This window comes from Miscanthus floridulus, chromosome 8, assembly GCF_019320115.1.
Source record: "Miscanthus floridulus cultivar M001 chromosome 8, ASM1932011v1, whole genome shotgun sequence".
In the NCBI taxonomy this organism is placed as follows: domain Eukaryota; kingdom Viridiplantae; phylum Streptophyta; class Magnoliopsida; order Poales; family Poaceae; genus Miscanthus; species Miscanthus floridulus.
Window position 1 is genome coordinate 138,909,956 of NC_089587.1, and position 16,070 is coordinate 138,926,025.

At 43.1% G+C, this 16,070-nt stretch overlaps 1 pseudogene; it reads right to left on the bottom strand.

The window, feature by feature from the left end:
- Positions 1-9,101: 9,101 nt before the first annotated feature.
- LOC136469926 (cytochrome P450 71D8-like) lies at positions 9,102-15,406 on the bottom strand (annotated as a pseudogene).
- Positions 15,407-16,070: the final 664 nt, after the last annotated feature.

Below are 16,070 nucleotides of genomic sequence, written 5' to 3' on the forward strand. Positions count from 1 at the left end.
AGTATATTTCTATTCTTGCTTACTTTTTTTAGATAACAGGTTCCCTACTACTATTGTCTACTACTTCTGATGGCAGTATGGCAGCTGTTGCTTTTTTGGAAGCAGTAGCTACTATTTTTTACCAAATCTCCCCTCTCCTCTATTTTTGCCATATTTCCTGTCCTCTATGTTTGGGAAGCAGCTACTGCTTGTTTTTACACCTTTTCCTCTCTGTGTTTGTTAAGCAGCTGTTGCTTTTTTTGCCAAATCTTCCCTCTCCTCTCCCCTCCTTTGTTTTGCCGATGATGAAATTGTCTAAGTCCATACATTATATGGAATATGAGCTGATAATCAAGAACTTGTGAGGAACTTGGCATCATTAGCAGCCGCCCCTACATTACCTTCTCCTCTCTTCTCTGTTATGATGCCTTGATGCTCCAAGTTCAAGATCAGATGATGATTGACATGTTTCTGAGGCCTCTACCACTGCTACTTCTTATTTTTTTATATTGTTGTTTTATAGGACTACTTTGGTTTATAGACCTTTTTGATTTCTTATACCTTCTTGCGTACCTAAAGCACACTTTCTTGCATCTTTTAGAACAAAGCGCGAAATAATGTCGTGGACAACAAACAGTGCAGCTCGATGCCCCGAGCATGATGAGCAGCCAACCCTTGAGGAGCAAGCACTAGAGGACCAGCTTACTCAGGAATAGTTCGATAATGAGGTAGAAAAGGATCTAGAAGTGATGCTTACTCAGGAGGAGTGTGACGAGGAGGAAGGCCCCGAAGGAGAGACTGCTGAAGGCGAAGAAGAAGAGGATGATGAGTCAGAAGAGGGATATGAAAGTCCCGAGGATCCTTTCCCACCTGAAGCAAGAAGGAGGCCAACGAAGGAAGATTTGGACAAGGATTTTGACCTGAACGAGGAGGTAGGAAAGAAGCCTTAGCTTGTAAATTTTGCTAAAGCTTTGGCTGTGTTACCTCTGCTAACACTTTGACTTGTCCTATATACAGTCCCTCCTGAAACTCAGAAAAGACGACGTCGATGTCCGCGACATCTCGCTGGACAAGACGGAGTAGAGGAAAGGAGAGCAGAGGCAACAACCACAGAGACGGATCACGATGCCTCTGCTCCACAAACTCAAGACACAACCACGACTACCAAGCCTAAGAGGAAACGAGGGGATAGAAAAGGAAATCTATATCCAGATAAGGCTTGCTATGTGATAACTGAGGTTGGACCAGCAGGGGAGATCCTTGAGCCGAAGGAATTAAGAGGACGATTCCATAATGCGATCAGGGCCCTAGTAAGAGATAAATTAAACCCAGCAATCCCTAACTGGAAAGAGGTACCAGAGAGCATAAAGAATGCACTATGGGATAGGCAGCTGAAGGTAAATTTTAGATTTCTGGAGGGTAAGCACGAATTGGTAAAAAAAATGCTATCAGGATGATGGGAGAGTCATTTCGACGTTGGAGGTCGGAGCTCAACATGAAGTATATCCAAAAGGGGTTAACTCCCTTCAACGAGTTTGGCAAAATAACTCCTAGTCAATGGGAGGAGCTCGTAGCTCAGAAGACTTCAGCGGAGGCATTGGAGCTCAGTGCCCGTAACACCGAGCTGGCGAAGAGGAACAAACACCACCATCATCTAGGCCCCGGTGGCTACTATGCCAAGGAAGAGCAGTTTAGGAAGATGGATAAAGAGGCCGCAGCTGCTGGAAATATCGATGTGATGAACTTGAAGGTACGCTCAAGGAACTGGATATATGCGAGGAGTACAGAACCATCCGACAGTAATCTTAAGTTTGATAAGCCGGAGACCCAAGAGGCGGTATCAAGGATACTGAAATATGCTGAAGACAAAGAGACGGGCTCATTCAATCCTTCCAGAGAGAGGGACAAGCTTAGCCTTGGCTTGGGAAACAAGGAGCACACAGGCCGCACCAGGGGGCTAAGGAAAAGGATGACCTAGAAGCAAGGATTCGAAGAGGACAGGCACATGTACAAGAAACATGGCCGAGACCGGGAGACTAGTCTTGAGCTCCAAGTGAAGGCTCTAGTTGCGAAGGCGCTGGAGGAGCAAGGAATGTCTACGGAGCCACGTATATTAGTGACGCCGTCGAGAGAACTGGCATTAGTTGGCAGCCCTCTGAAAGTTCCTAGCAGCCAAGGTTCCACTGCAGCCACAACCCTAGTCGATCTCATACGGGAACCTACTAGTTGCACCTTGGTGTTTCTCAGCGGCCGGCAGAACACTATGATGGAGGTGGTAATGGGTGTGGCACATCCTCCCAGTGGCTTACACCACAATAATAAGATACCGCCGGACTACACTAGGGTCGAGGTGCATACAGTGAAGCCCAAGTTCATGCAGTGGAGGATAGACTACACAACTCCCGAGGGGCTAGTGTTACTTGGAGACGTTATGGGGCAGTTCATCCTCTGGCACAAACGGGACATTATATTGACTGCTTCTTCGCCGCCTCCTCCTCTCCCAAATTTGGAGCGAGTTGTTGAGGCCGGGGAGATATTTTCATCGTCTCGTGACCCCCACATTCCTGAGATGCCACATTCTTCCCCACCTCCTATCGAGCATGTGCCTAATGAGATGCCACAACCTTCTCCAGCTCGTACCAGGCAAGTGCATCATGAGATGCCACAGTCTTCTCAACAAGCACAACCGATACATGAACAACGAGTGCCTCCTGAAGAAGGTGATGCACAAGAAGATGAGGACGTGCCTGAATGGGAACTCTGAAAGAAGATTCCAAACAACATAAGGCCAGTTTATGTTCTGATCAAAGACGTCTCATCGGTGTCCAAGTGGTATTCCCATGATCAGTTCAAGCTTGAAAACCAAGTTAAAAAAGTCCCATCACGGGGTTCTGAGGAGGCCGTCAGTAGCAAACTCCACCAAATTGCAAAGCAGTATCCAAATGTTGATGCCATCAAATGGTCAAAGGATTGCCCGAAAAAATATGAAAGAGGCAAGTCCTTCCTACCAAACCGGGACATCCAGCGCCTACCACTTGGAATGAGAAGGTTCCATGATTGGTACTTGCGTGTTCTCCCAACGAGCATAGATATTATACAAGCATGCTTTCCCACCGGCACATTTGGAAGCCCAGCCGAGAAAATTGTCTTTGACTTCAATGACATGCACACATGCTTTCACCTGGGAGAAATGGAGATGAATCTAATTCGCACGTGGTGCCTGTAAGTCCTTGTCCTCCTGATATGATATGAATGTAATCTTTGAATTTTGTTGTAACTAACCCACGCCGTGATTTGTAGAATGCAAGTGCACATTGTCAAACAAATGCCAAGTGTGAAAGCCGGGTATGTAGACCCTCAAGCTATAGCCCAAACAAATTTTAATTATCCTAAACGGTGGACACTGGATGCCAAAGAGCTAGCAGCTGCAAAGACTCTTCGGGAGAAAGAGCGCATCCGTAGTGCGAAGCTAAGGGAAGAGTCCCTTAAGGTTGCGGCATACATTGCCTTGGCTTTCAAAAATCTCCAACACCACTCTACTATATGGTTACCATACAACTTCGAGTAAGCTCAACTCTATACTTAAAGCTTTGTTCGATATATTTTATTCGATGCAAAAGGGTTTATCTAGTTCTATGATTAAATCCATGTAGCAACCACTGGATTTGTATAGCCGTCGATGTCGGGAGGAGCATGGCATGGGTCTTTGATTCATTAGATAAGGACACGGTGACATACAAAGACTTCATATCGATTCTCAAGACGTATACATATCGACAATCCTCATTAGCTTATATGTTTGTATACATACTTGTAACGTTCACTTTTGGATACTAACAAGTTATATTTGCTAAAATAATTCGAACATGGCATTTAGGTTCTATGTCACTAATCATCATGGAAGGCATGATCCAGCAAGGAAAGAAAAGCTGGCTATAAAAACACTATGTGCAGTAAGTGTAACTTACTTCTTCAGTACTCCGTTACATGACTGTCAAAAGCATTACTTAACATTTTGATATGCAAAACACACAGTGCCCCAAGCAGAAGCCTGGGAGTGTACATTGTGGATACTATATATGTTATATGATGGGTAACACCGGTGCCTACAGGAGACACTCCTTAAGGGTAAGTTTGAACCTCTTCACCCGTAGTATAAAAACTTCGTAAATGGTATGAAATACTAAACCGAAACTTATTTTCTTGTAATGGAGAGAAGAGAAAGGAATGAAAAGTGACCCATACAAGGATGACCAACTCTTAGAGCTCGTCGGTGACCTTTGCAACTTCATATTGGACCAGATTGTACACGTCAGAGGCGCCTACCATGACCGAGAGTCTGAGTTAGGTACAAATCCTCAGTACCAACACCTTCGTGAGACTGAAAGGCTAGCTCTAGGACATTGATAACAATGTGTATGGAATTTGTATATTTAATGATGGATTGTATATATTCATATGAATTGGACTTGTAATTGTAGTTTATAGAATACTTTTATGCTTGTAGTCGCGGTCGCGGGGTGTTTGGCAACGCGAACGCTGGTCACGGGGCGTTCGGCAATGCGAACGCGGTTCGGAACGTTGGTCACGGGGCGTTCGGCAACGCGAACGCGGTTCGGAACGTTGGTCGCGGGGCATTCGACAACGCGAACGCGGTTCGGAATGTTGGTTGTGGGACGTTCGGCAAAGTGATTTTGAATTGAAAATTTGATTTTTTTTTTGTGGAAAAACGTACTGTAGGGGCGGTTCTAGATTGAACCGCCCCTACAAATACCTGTTTGTAGGGGCGGCTGGTACTACAGCCGCCCCTACAAATCGATTTGTAGGGGCGGCCTGGGAACCGCCCCTACAAATGCATGATTTGTAGAGACTATTGCGTAGGGGCGGCTGGGCAAACCGCCCCTAAAAATGGTCTACAACCGCCCCTAGAAATGCTTTTTGACGTAGTGAATTACATCAAGTCTCTTCCTTTTTATCTGTATCCCCTAATAACGATGCAATTTCTGCCGATACTAGATCCAGACAGTCTTCAATTCTTCAATGAGGTCGATAAAAGTCCCCCGCATTTTTATTTAATTCTTTGATCCTCTTGTAAATTTAAACTTAGAACCATTTGTACCTTGTTTATGGATCCTTAATTAGTTGCCACTTTTGTCCTAAAACATCATCGTATTTAACAGAATGTTGCTTATGTTTGCTGGAGCCATTGTTGTCTCAAACATTCATTAGCCGGCATCATCATCATCACACCAATATTCGTTGCAGCAAGCACTACAAAACAAACTATAGGACCATCACTGACACCCGTGAACTTGTTGATCTCTGGCTTACTATTTATTAAGCCGCTCCACCGTATTGTTGTGAACCATACTATGATCATATTTGTCTCTGTGTGACTAGATTCTCTCGAAGAGAAATAAAAAATCTAAACTACGTGCTTTGTGCTGCTTGCGAGCTTCTCATGCATGCATGTGCACCAAAAATCAAATTAACCAATAGCCTATAACATATCAAAAGTGGATATTCTTTTTATGGTTTCTCATATTTCTACTGGCGTTGTTTTTCTCTCCTCGGCTATCACTACGAAGTACATCAAATTTGAGCCATGATCATTATAATTGACACAATCTATTTAGTTGTTCAGCTAGAAACATATGAAAAAGAGTGGATCAACCATATTAATTAGGGCTATGTTGAAAGGACAATTTGAGATGGCGAGACTTAGAACATGGCAGAGAAGGAGCGGTGTGGGAATTTGGAGTGCTAAAATAATTCTTTTGAACAGGCCAAAGACACAGGTGGATGGCTCGAATAGTTATCCCCATCATATAAGCATTGCCTGTGGTTTCCTTGTCTTTTAATCAAGTTGTAACACTATTTGAATTGAGAAGATTTCCTATTTAACACACCAGAAATAATGCTGCTCTCTTATATAACATCAAAACTAAAATTATTTCCTGTACGTCCCCACTTGTTTTTACCCACATTTCCGTCAGTTCTGAGCAAGCACCGTTAGCTGTCCAATTCAGCCGATGGAAAAAGACCGTAATGCCCTCTGGAGAAGCAAATGAACTCAATCATCTCTGGGAGTCGCGACTGTTCACTCCCTCCCCGTAACCCTAGATCGAGCGGGTGGCCATGGAGGCGGGTGGCGCAGCCTCGGAGAAGGGCATCGCGGCCTCGGAGAAGGGCGGCGTGGCCAAGGCGTGCGCGAGGAGGACCGGCGCGCCCACGACTCATCGTGCGGGCCTCCAGAGTCATTGCTCGTCTTGTCGCGCGGGCCGCTGAAGGCGCAGCTCGCCGCAGCCGGAGAACGCTGAGCGAAGCTCGTCCCGCCAGCCGTGCCCAAGCCATGGGCCTATGCTCGGCCTCCTCCTACTCCTACTCGCTCCTCCCAGCCGAGCTACTGAAGTTTTGCTTTCTGCCTGGCGGCCGCACGAGACCGAGTGCGTGGGAGGCAGCGGTTCGGGCGGCCCGAGCGTTGGCGGCGCAGCTGCTGTGGCGCAAGCGGTGCCTGGCTGCGGCAGGGGCCGACGGGTGTGGCGGTGGCGGCGCGGGCGTTGTGGCATCGACGAGCCTACCTCGTCGGCCGGATGTGTGCAGAGCCGCAGACATATTTCCTGCTCCAAACCCACCCCTCCAGTCTGGATAGGATCGCTGGGATACGATTAGGGATGGAAACGGATAGGATACGGACGGATATCACCGATATTACATTTGTTTTCATATTTCTGTCCGAATTCGGATTTGAATACGGATAGTGTCAACTATGTCGGATAGGATACGATTGTATATCGACATCATAAATATGTGATTTGAGTATTCGGATACGGATACGGTATCGGATGTTGGATATCCGGACTTGGATACGGACAGATCTCGACCCCTCTAAACGGATTTGGTTTCGAATATGGTCGGAAAATATCCGTACCGTTTTCATCCCTAGATACGATAGCCTCTTTTCCCTTTCCCAATCCATCTTCTTTTCCCTATCCAAGTATCCGATCTATCCTACCTCTTATTTCTCTATCCCACCCCACATTTCCCAGCATCCAAACGGCACCATACTATATATCCCTATCCCTATCCCTATCCCTATCCCACACACTATCAAGCAGTTCAAACTGACGGAAATATCAAATAGGAAAGAAAAACTTGAGTGGAGGACATATTTGAAAGAATTTTAATTTTGATGTCAAATAGGAGAGCAACATTATTTCTAGTGTCAAATAGGAAATTTGTTTATTTGAATTATAACATCGTTTCTTTCCATACTTGAATTTGTACTGGATTCTTAATTTTTCTTATATATCTTTTAATAGATCCAGACTATGACATTCGAAACCTAGATCAATAATATGGTAGTTTTTAACACTTGCGAGTAAACTTTTTAACTTTAATTATGGCAATACACTGACTTTTAATATATAGATCCAGACTATTACTTTTTATTGCTGGACATTGCAATGACCTGCCTCAACGAGCTACGTTTCTCTGGTCATTGCAATGACCTGCCTCAACAACCATTACTATATATATGTACCCAATCACAGATTCGATCTCTCCTCTCAACCTAAAGATTAACTGTACTAGCCCCCTTTTAAATATTTTTTTTGTGAGAAATATCAATCACTTCGAATAAATTCTTATGGTTCTTGAGTATAATATGGTCCTATAACTTATGAGAGTATATCGTATTTGCAATGATTCTTTCATAAACCCACGAAACAAACAATACGTCATGACTAGTGTAGGTAGTTTTCACTACCACTCGTCCGCCCACTACGGTTTCAAAAATGACAAGCATAGCAAAAGATAAGCTAGCCAAGAAACAGATTGTGTTGAGAGCTTATATTCTCCAGAAAAGAACAAATCAGTCTGACCTGTAGCCTGCCGGCGTGCTGTTTAACAGATTAACTAACACTAAGCTATAGACATTCCGCTGCGTGCATTACTTATAGAAAAGGTTTGTAGCAACATAATATTTTTTTTTATAAGGGCGGCTGGTGATGGAGCCGCCCCTACGGTGGGCGTGCTCGAGACCCATGAGACTAGCCGTCCTTACAAATGGCACAGAGATGCCCCTACAAATGGTCGATTTGTAAGGGCAGCCCATTCACCAGCCGCCCCTACTGTTCGATTTGTAGGGGCGCAATCACCAGCCGCCCTACAAATATTTTCGTATTTTTTAAATATTAGTTCTGCATATTTTTTTTATAAATGTATTAAAAACAACTTGCTATATTTGCCCATACACAAAAAACAACGACTTGCTCATATATATAATGATTCATTTTATTTTTTTAAAAAATAAAAAAAATTATATTGAAAAAATTGAAATTTTGAATTTGTGAACTTCGAATTGAATTTTAAGACAGAAAATGATTTAAAATGAAAATGTTGTAAACATCAAAGTTGTAAAACTCATCAAGATTTACAACTTTCATTTTTGTCATCTTTTCATGTGACTTAGTTTGAAAAGTTCAAATTTTGAATTTCATAAAATGGCAACTTCAAATAACATTTTCAAAGAGTAAATAATTTCAGCTGGAAAAGTCATGAATATAAAAGTTGTATAACACATCAAAATCTAAAACTTTTATTTTGGTCATGTGTTCATCTGACAAAGGGATAAGAACACCGTTCACAAATTTTATCTCTCTCCTATGGTTTCGTAAACTATAGTTGACTTCTAGACTTGGTATCCAACAAACGCTAGTTGACTTCTCAAGGGACAAAGTGGGCGGCGATGTGGCGCAAAAAAATACACTTGGCTGGGTATCCAACAAACGCTAGTTGACTTCTCAAGGAACAAAGTGGCCGGCGATGTGGAGCAAAAAATTAAAGGAGAGGCAAATAATGATCACAATTACACATGCCAAATTTGACCGAGTAATTACAGGGTTATTTTATTTGTCCTTGAAAATGTTATTCATCTTAATTACAGGGTCCCGTTCGCTGGTCTGAAACTTGGCTGGAAAGCACTGTTCTGGCTGAATTGTTGTGAGAAAAAATACTATTTCAACTGAAAAAAGAAGCCGAACAAACTGAATATAGGGTAAGCCGAACAAAACCATAAAAAGAACGGGCCGGATGCAAATATATGTGTGAATGAAAATGGTTTATGCATCAATCGATGCAACAGCTGGAGGAATACTAGGAATGGGATGCAGAAATAGCTTAGCCTTCCTTGTGACAGTAACAACCCAGAGCTCTGTCATGTCAATCTCCTCCGGTTTAGCTCCATCTGGCAGCTTCCAGTCAAAATGGTACAGAAGGCTAGCCAGAGCAATCTCAACATTTATCAGCCTATTCGCTTGCTCATATACGATCGTGTAAATTATAAGCTAGAACATTATTTTTCTCTCACACCAAACCAACCAGTAGTAAATAATCCATGATCATTTACGACGAAACGAGCAGGCTGCGTATGAGCGAAACTTGTCCCAGGGCACATCCTCCGCCCAGCCCCGAAAGGAGTGAACTCAAAATCGAACCCCTTGTAGTCCAAACAGCGGTGGTCAGGGTCACCCTGAAGAAATCTCTCTGGTATAAACATGTCTGGGTCCTCCCAGTATTTGGGTCCCTGGAAATAGCCCAAACGTTTGCGACGACTATTGTCCCCTGCGGCACATGGTATCCTTGGATCTTGATGCGATCATCCAAGCATACCCTTGGGACGAACGGGGCAGGAGGGTGCAGTCGTAAGGTCTCTTTGATCAGTGCTTTCAGGTAGTGTAGGTCCCTTAGAGTCACCTCATGTACTCGTTGTTGCCCTGCCATGACGCGTCGAATCTCAAGCTGCGCCTTGTGCATCACTCTTGGGTTTGCGATTAGCAGCCTGTTTGCTTGTCGTAAATGATCGTAATTTTTTAGCTAGAATAATATTTTTCTTGTTATAAATGATAGGCAATATAAACGACGAAGAACAGTAGATCAAATACAGGAGACACGAGATTTTAACGTGGAAAACCCTCCCAAGGTGGAAGGGAAAAACCACGGGCACCAGCCAGTAAAACTTCACTATATCAGGTGAGGTTACCAACGCCGGAGATTTACAACTTGGGATACCCTAACCTAGGGGCCTTCTCGTATACAAGTCTATGATGCCTATGAGGGAGGTGATCCGTATATATAGGGAGAAAAAACCCCACACCCTCGTCTATTAGCAATACAGAACTAATAGATGATGTAGTCCCTCTTAACGCTAATGGGCCACTTTGCTTCGGCCCAAACTTGAATTTGGATCATAGCTCAACAAACTCCACCTTGAGACAAATTTCTTCTTGTAGCATAAAATGAACCTTCACCCTGAAACAACAAAGAAATACTTCCGGTGCCAAATAGCCTCTTGGGCTAAACAGTTATACCAACTAAGCTTGAGTAAAGCTCAAACTTAGCAACAGGAACTGGCTTTGTCAACATATCAGCAGGATTATCATGTGCGCTTATCTTGCATACCTTCAGCTTACCTTGCGCGACCACATCGCGAGCATAATGGTATTTGACATCAATGTGCTTCGTTCTCTCATGGAACATCTGATCTTTAGTGAGACATATAGCACTTTGACTGTCACAAAATAAATTAATGCAAGAATCATCTCCACAAAGCTCAGCAAGCAAACATTTCAACCAAACTGATTCTTTACATGCTTCAGCAATAGCCATGTATTCTGCTTCAGTGGTAGACAGGGCAACAACGGGCTGCAATGTTGCCCTCCAACTCATAGCACAATCACCAATAGTGAACACATAACCTGTGAGAGATCTCCTCTTATCCAAATCAGCAGCAAAATCTGAATACACGTAGCCAGTGAGTCCCTTATCAGTCCTACCAAACTTTAAACAGACATTTATTGTACCATGAAGATACCTGAAAATCCACTGAACAGCCTTCCAATGTTCTTTACCAGGATTAGCCATGTATCTACTAACCAAACTCATAGCATATGATAAATCAGGACGAGAGCAAACCATGGCATACATCAAAGAACCAACAGCACTAGAATATGGAACTCTTGATATGTACTCAAAATCCTCATCCGTACTAGCACATTGTAAATCTGATAATTTGAAATGAGGAGCAATAGGAGTACTAACAGACTTTGCATCATGCATGTTGAAACGATGAAGAACTTTCTTAATGTAACTTTGTTGACTAAGAAATAACAAACCAGAATTTCTGTCTCTTGTAATTTCCATACCTAGAATCTTCTTAGCAGCACCAAGATCCTTCATCTCAAACTCACTACTCAACAATTTCTTCAACGTAGTGATTTCTTTCTTGCTCTTGGCAGCAATTAACATATCATCAACATATAACAGCAAGTATATAGGCGATCCATCAACAAATTTAATGTACATATATCTATCAAATTCAGACCTCTTAAAACCATGTGACATCATAAAAAAATCGAACCTTTTATACCATTGACGAGGAGACTGTTTTAAACCATATAAGGACCTCTTTAATTTGCAAACATAATCCTCCTTACCAGGTACTATGAACCCTTCTGGCTGGTCCATGTATATCTCCTCCTCTAGCTCTCTATGAAGAAACGCAGTCTTTACATCTAACTGCTTAAGCTCAAGATCTTGCATAGCAACAATACCAAAAAATGTACGAATTAAACTATGCTTTACAACTGAAGAGAACACATCATTATAATCAACACTAGGAATCTGACTGAAACCTTTTGCTACTAACCTTGTCTTAAATCTTGGAGGCTCACTAGGAGACAAACCTTCCTTTCTCTTGAAGATCCATTTGCAACGAACGGCCTTCTTATGTTTAAGCAAGCGCACAACATCCCATGTGCCATTTTTCTCAAGTGACTGCATCTCTTCTTGCATAGCGGAAATCCACTTCTTGCGGTCACCAGAAACAACAGCTTCAGTGTACATAGCCAGCTCATGAATGTTCTCAACCTGTTCAACACAACTAAAGGCATAATGAACAATATCACATTCCTCAATTAAACGTGGACGAGGTCCACAACTCCTCTTTGTTCTGCGATCTGCAATAGACTGATTTTGAGGCTACAAAACAGGAGGTGAGTGCTGAACAATATCATAAACATTGTTATCAACAATTTCAGTTTCCTGATCATCTACGTGCTCCACCTGCATGCTAACATGTTCCTGCTCCTCATCAGAACCAATTGGTGAAACATCTATGGACAAGCTATCATTAAACATAACAGATTCATTGAAAACAACGCTCCTACTTATGAAAGTCTTTTTAGTTTTAGGATTCCATAACTTATATCATTTAACTCCAGAACCATAGCAAAGAAACAGACACTTAATGGCTCTAGGTTCTAGCTTTCCATTATCAACATGAGCATAAGCAGTGCAACCGAAAACTCTCAACTGTGAATAATCAGCAGGCATACCAGACCATACCTCAATGGGAGTTTTCTTATTAAGTGGGATAGAAGGTGACCGGTTGATCAAGTAACAGGCAGTGTTAGCAGCCTTAGCCCAAAAACACCTGTTCATATGAGCATTGGATAACATGCAACGAGCCCTCGAGATGATCGTTCGGTTCATGCGCTCAGCCACACCATTCTGCTGAGGAGTGTACGGAATGGTGTGGTGCCTAACAATGCCTTCTTCCCTGCAATAATCATTAAAAGCATCCGAACAGAATTCACCGCCATTGTCAGTACGAAGCAATTTTACCTTCTTTTTAGTTTGCCTTTCTATCATAACTTTCCACTCTTTAAAAGCAGCAAAAGTATCATCTTTACTTTTCAGAAAATAAGGCCACACTTTTCTAGAGTAATCATCAATAATGGTAAGCATGTAACGAGCACCACCATAAGAGGGCTTATGAGACGGCCCCCACAAATCAGCATGTACATAATCAAGTGTATCTTTGGTGGTATGAACAGATGCATTGAATTTTACCCTCTTGTGTTTACCAAAAACACAGTACTCATAGAACTTCATCTTACCCACAGTGCAGCCATCTAGCAGGTCTCTCTTGATCAATTCTGCCATACCAAGTTCACTCATATGCCCAAGACGCATATGCCAGAGATTAGTTTTACTTGGTTCATCATTAGAAACAACAGCAGCAGTGATAGAACCATGTAAAGTACTTCCTCTAAGAACATATAACTTTGCAGAGTTCATATCACCTATCATATAAATGAGAGAGCCTTTTGATACCTTACACACTCCACCTGAACCGGAGTGTCTGTACCCCTCGGCATCAAGTGTGCTAAGGGAGATGAGATTTCTGGCCATCCCTGGTATGTGCCTCATATCTTTTAGTGTGCGTATCATGCCATCATGCATCTTGATCTGAACAGAGCCAATGCCCACAATCTCACGGGGGTTGTTATCTCCCATACGCACAACATCTCCACTCTGCACAGACTCATAAGAACTGAACCAATCTTTATTAGAGCATATATGAAATGAGCATGCAGAATCAAGTATCCATTCATCACGACCAGCAACACAACCAGAACATCTCCTGAATCAGAATTATCAACAGCGGAGACAACAGAGGCCTTACCATCACCATCGGATTTATTTTTCGGTTTATACGTACCGTTTCTTTTCTCCTTATTCTGCAGCTTCCAACAATCCTCAATGACATGAGTATCTTTCTTACAATACCTGCAGAACTTATCCCTGCCTCTGGACTTCGAACGGCCTTTACCATTCTTGCTCTTGTCTCGATTATTGTTGTTGTTGTAGGTTTTCTGCTCGGGCCTGCCTCTAACCTGTAACACTTTGCCCTTGGAGGACGACACATCAGACTGAACCATACCTTTCATCTTCTCCCTCGTCTAGAGGGCCTCATATACTTCCGCAAGAGTTAGTTCATCGCGGCTTAATAGTATGGTATCTCGAAAATTTGCAAATGAAGTAGGCAGTGAGCATAACAGTAGAAGAGCTAAATCTTCATCATCATATTTTACCTCCATCGACACTAGGTCGGCAACGATCTCCTTAAAGATCGATAAGTGGTTCATCACCGAACCACCTTCTTGCAGCTTGTGCATGAACAACTTCATCTTCACGTGCATCTTACTGGTTAGATCCTTGGACATACAGATCAATTCCAGCTTGAGCCAAAGTTCTGCGGCAGTTTTCTCCTGCAGCACTTCTTGCAAAATATCATTATGTAGATGAAGTTGAATCAGAGATAGAGCCTTATGATCCTTCCGCTTCTCTTCAGCGGTCCATGACTTCTGCCCTTTTCCTCCGAAACCGTCCAGCGCCTCATCAAGATCCAAAGATTATGCCAGAATCGCCCGCATCTTGACTTGCCACAGTGCAAATCTCGTCTTGTAATCCAGCAGCGGTAGATCAAACTTCATCGATGCCATCGCGAAACCCTAAGGTCAAACCAAGCTCTGGTACCACTTATTATAAACGATAGGCAATATAAACAACGAAGAACAGTAGATCAAACACAGGAGACACGAGATTTTAACGTGGAAAACCCTCTCAAGGTGGAAGGGAAAAACCATGGGCACCAGCTAGCAAAACTTCACTATATCGGGTGAGGTTACAAACGCCGGAGATTTACAACTTGGGATACCCTAACCTAGGTGCCTTCCCGTATACAAGTCTATGATGCCTATAAGGGAGGTGGTCTATATATATAGGGAGAAAAAACCCCACACCCTCGTCTATTAGCAATACGGAACTAATAGATGATGTAGTCCCTCTTAACGCTAATGGGCCACTTTGCTTCGGCCCAAACTTGAATTTGGATCATAGCTCAACATTTCTCTCACACAAAACCAGTCAATAATAATAATCCACGATCGTATATGATCATATCAGCACCAGCCAAACAGGCTGTAGTTCGGCCATAGCCCACCGGAGGGTAGTCGTTGATGTGTCAAGTGCTGCACCAACCACATCCTGACCATATGTATGTGTGTAAGTAAAATTCGTTTCAAGTATAGGAATAAGCCGGTAAATAAGAGAGCTTATTACTTACTATCAGCGCCGCCCTGATGACTCCATGGTTGAGAGAAACACGCATGTCGCCCTCCTTCTGGATCCTGAGCAGAACGTCGACCATGTCCTGCTTCTGCTCGACGCCGCCTCCGCCCCCATCTTGGCCATCATCAGCAGCCCTTCTTTGGCTATGGCTCACAAGGATGTCGTCCATGAGCCAGAATATCTCCTGGAGGTGCCGCTCCGCCTTTTGGCTCCGCGGCAGCATCCACACGAGCTATGACCATGGGAACAGGTCGTGGAGGTCGAACAGCGACGATGGGTCCTGGCCTGCCTTGATCATCCTCAGGAACGCGGCCCAGATGGGCAGCCGGTCGCCCAAGACGGCGCGCACGGAAGAGTCAGCGATGAACACCTCTAGCCGCTCATCAATGTCGATGGGCGGCTGTCCACCCGGAGGCGGTAGGGACGACGACGACAGCGATGAGACAAGTTGTCACGTACGATATTTGCAAACCGAAGAATCTCTGAAGAAGTTTAATGATTTCGTGAAGAGGGCGACGAGGTGGTAAGCATCGTACGTGACAAACTTGAGCGAAACCTTCTCAAATTTTTATCACAGCCTCCACATATGATATCTTGACATCTTGACAAGTTTCATTATTTTTGGACTTCGTTTGTTTTTTATAGAATTTAAAAACAACTCGACCGCAAGTTCGTGGTCATGTTTCGTGAACAAGATGTTCGAAATTGGTGGTCTGTTCCTAGATACGGCCTCACATTATACTAAATAACATGAATATCATTTTTCATTTATTTTTTTCATTATTCGAATGACTAGCTGTTATAATTTGAATTATCCAAGAAAATTCAATTAAATGAAATAAATTAAAGAAATATAGAAAAAGTCCGAGAAATGTGCCACATTAGAACATGGAGTACCAGGTATTGTATGAGTGAGGACTGTAGAAAAACTTTGGAGGTCAAAAGTGATAAAAAAATATGATTTGCCGAGTGTCAAAAAATGACACTCGGCAAAGGAGTCTCTTTGCCGAGTGTCAGGACGGCTGGCACTCGGTAAAGATTTTTTAAATATTTTTAAAAAACCTCTCTTTACCGAGTGCCAGACCGGTTGGTACTCGGCAAAGAATTTTAAAAAA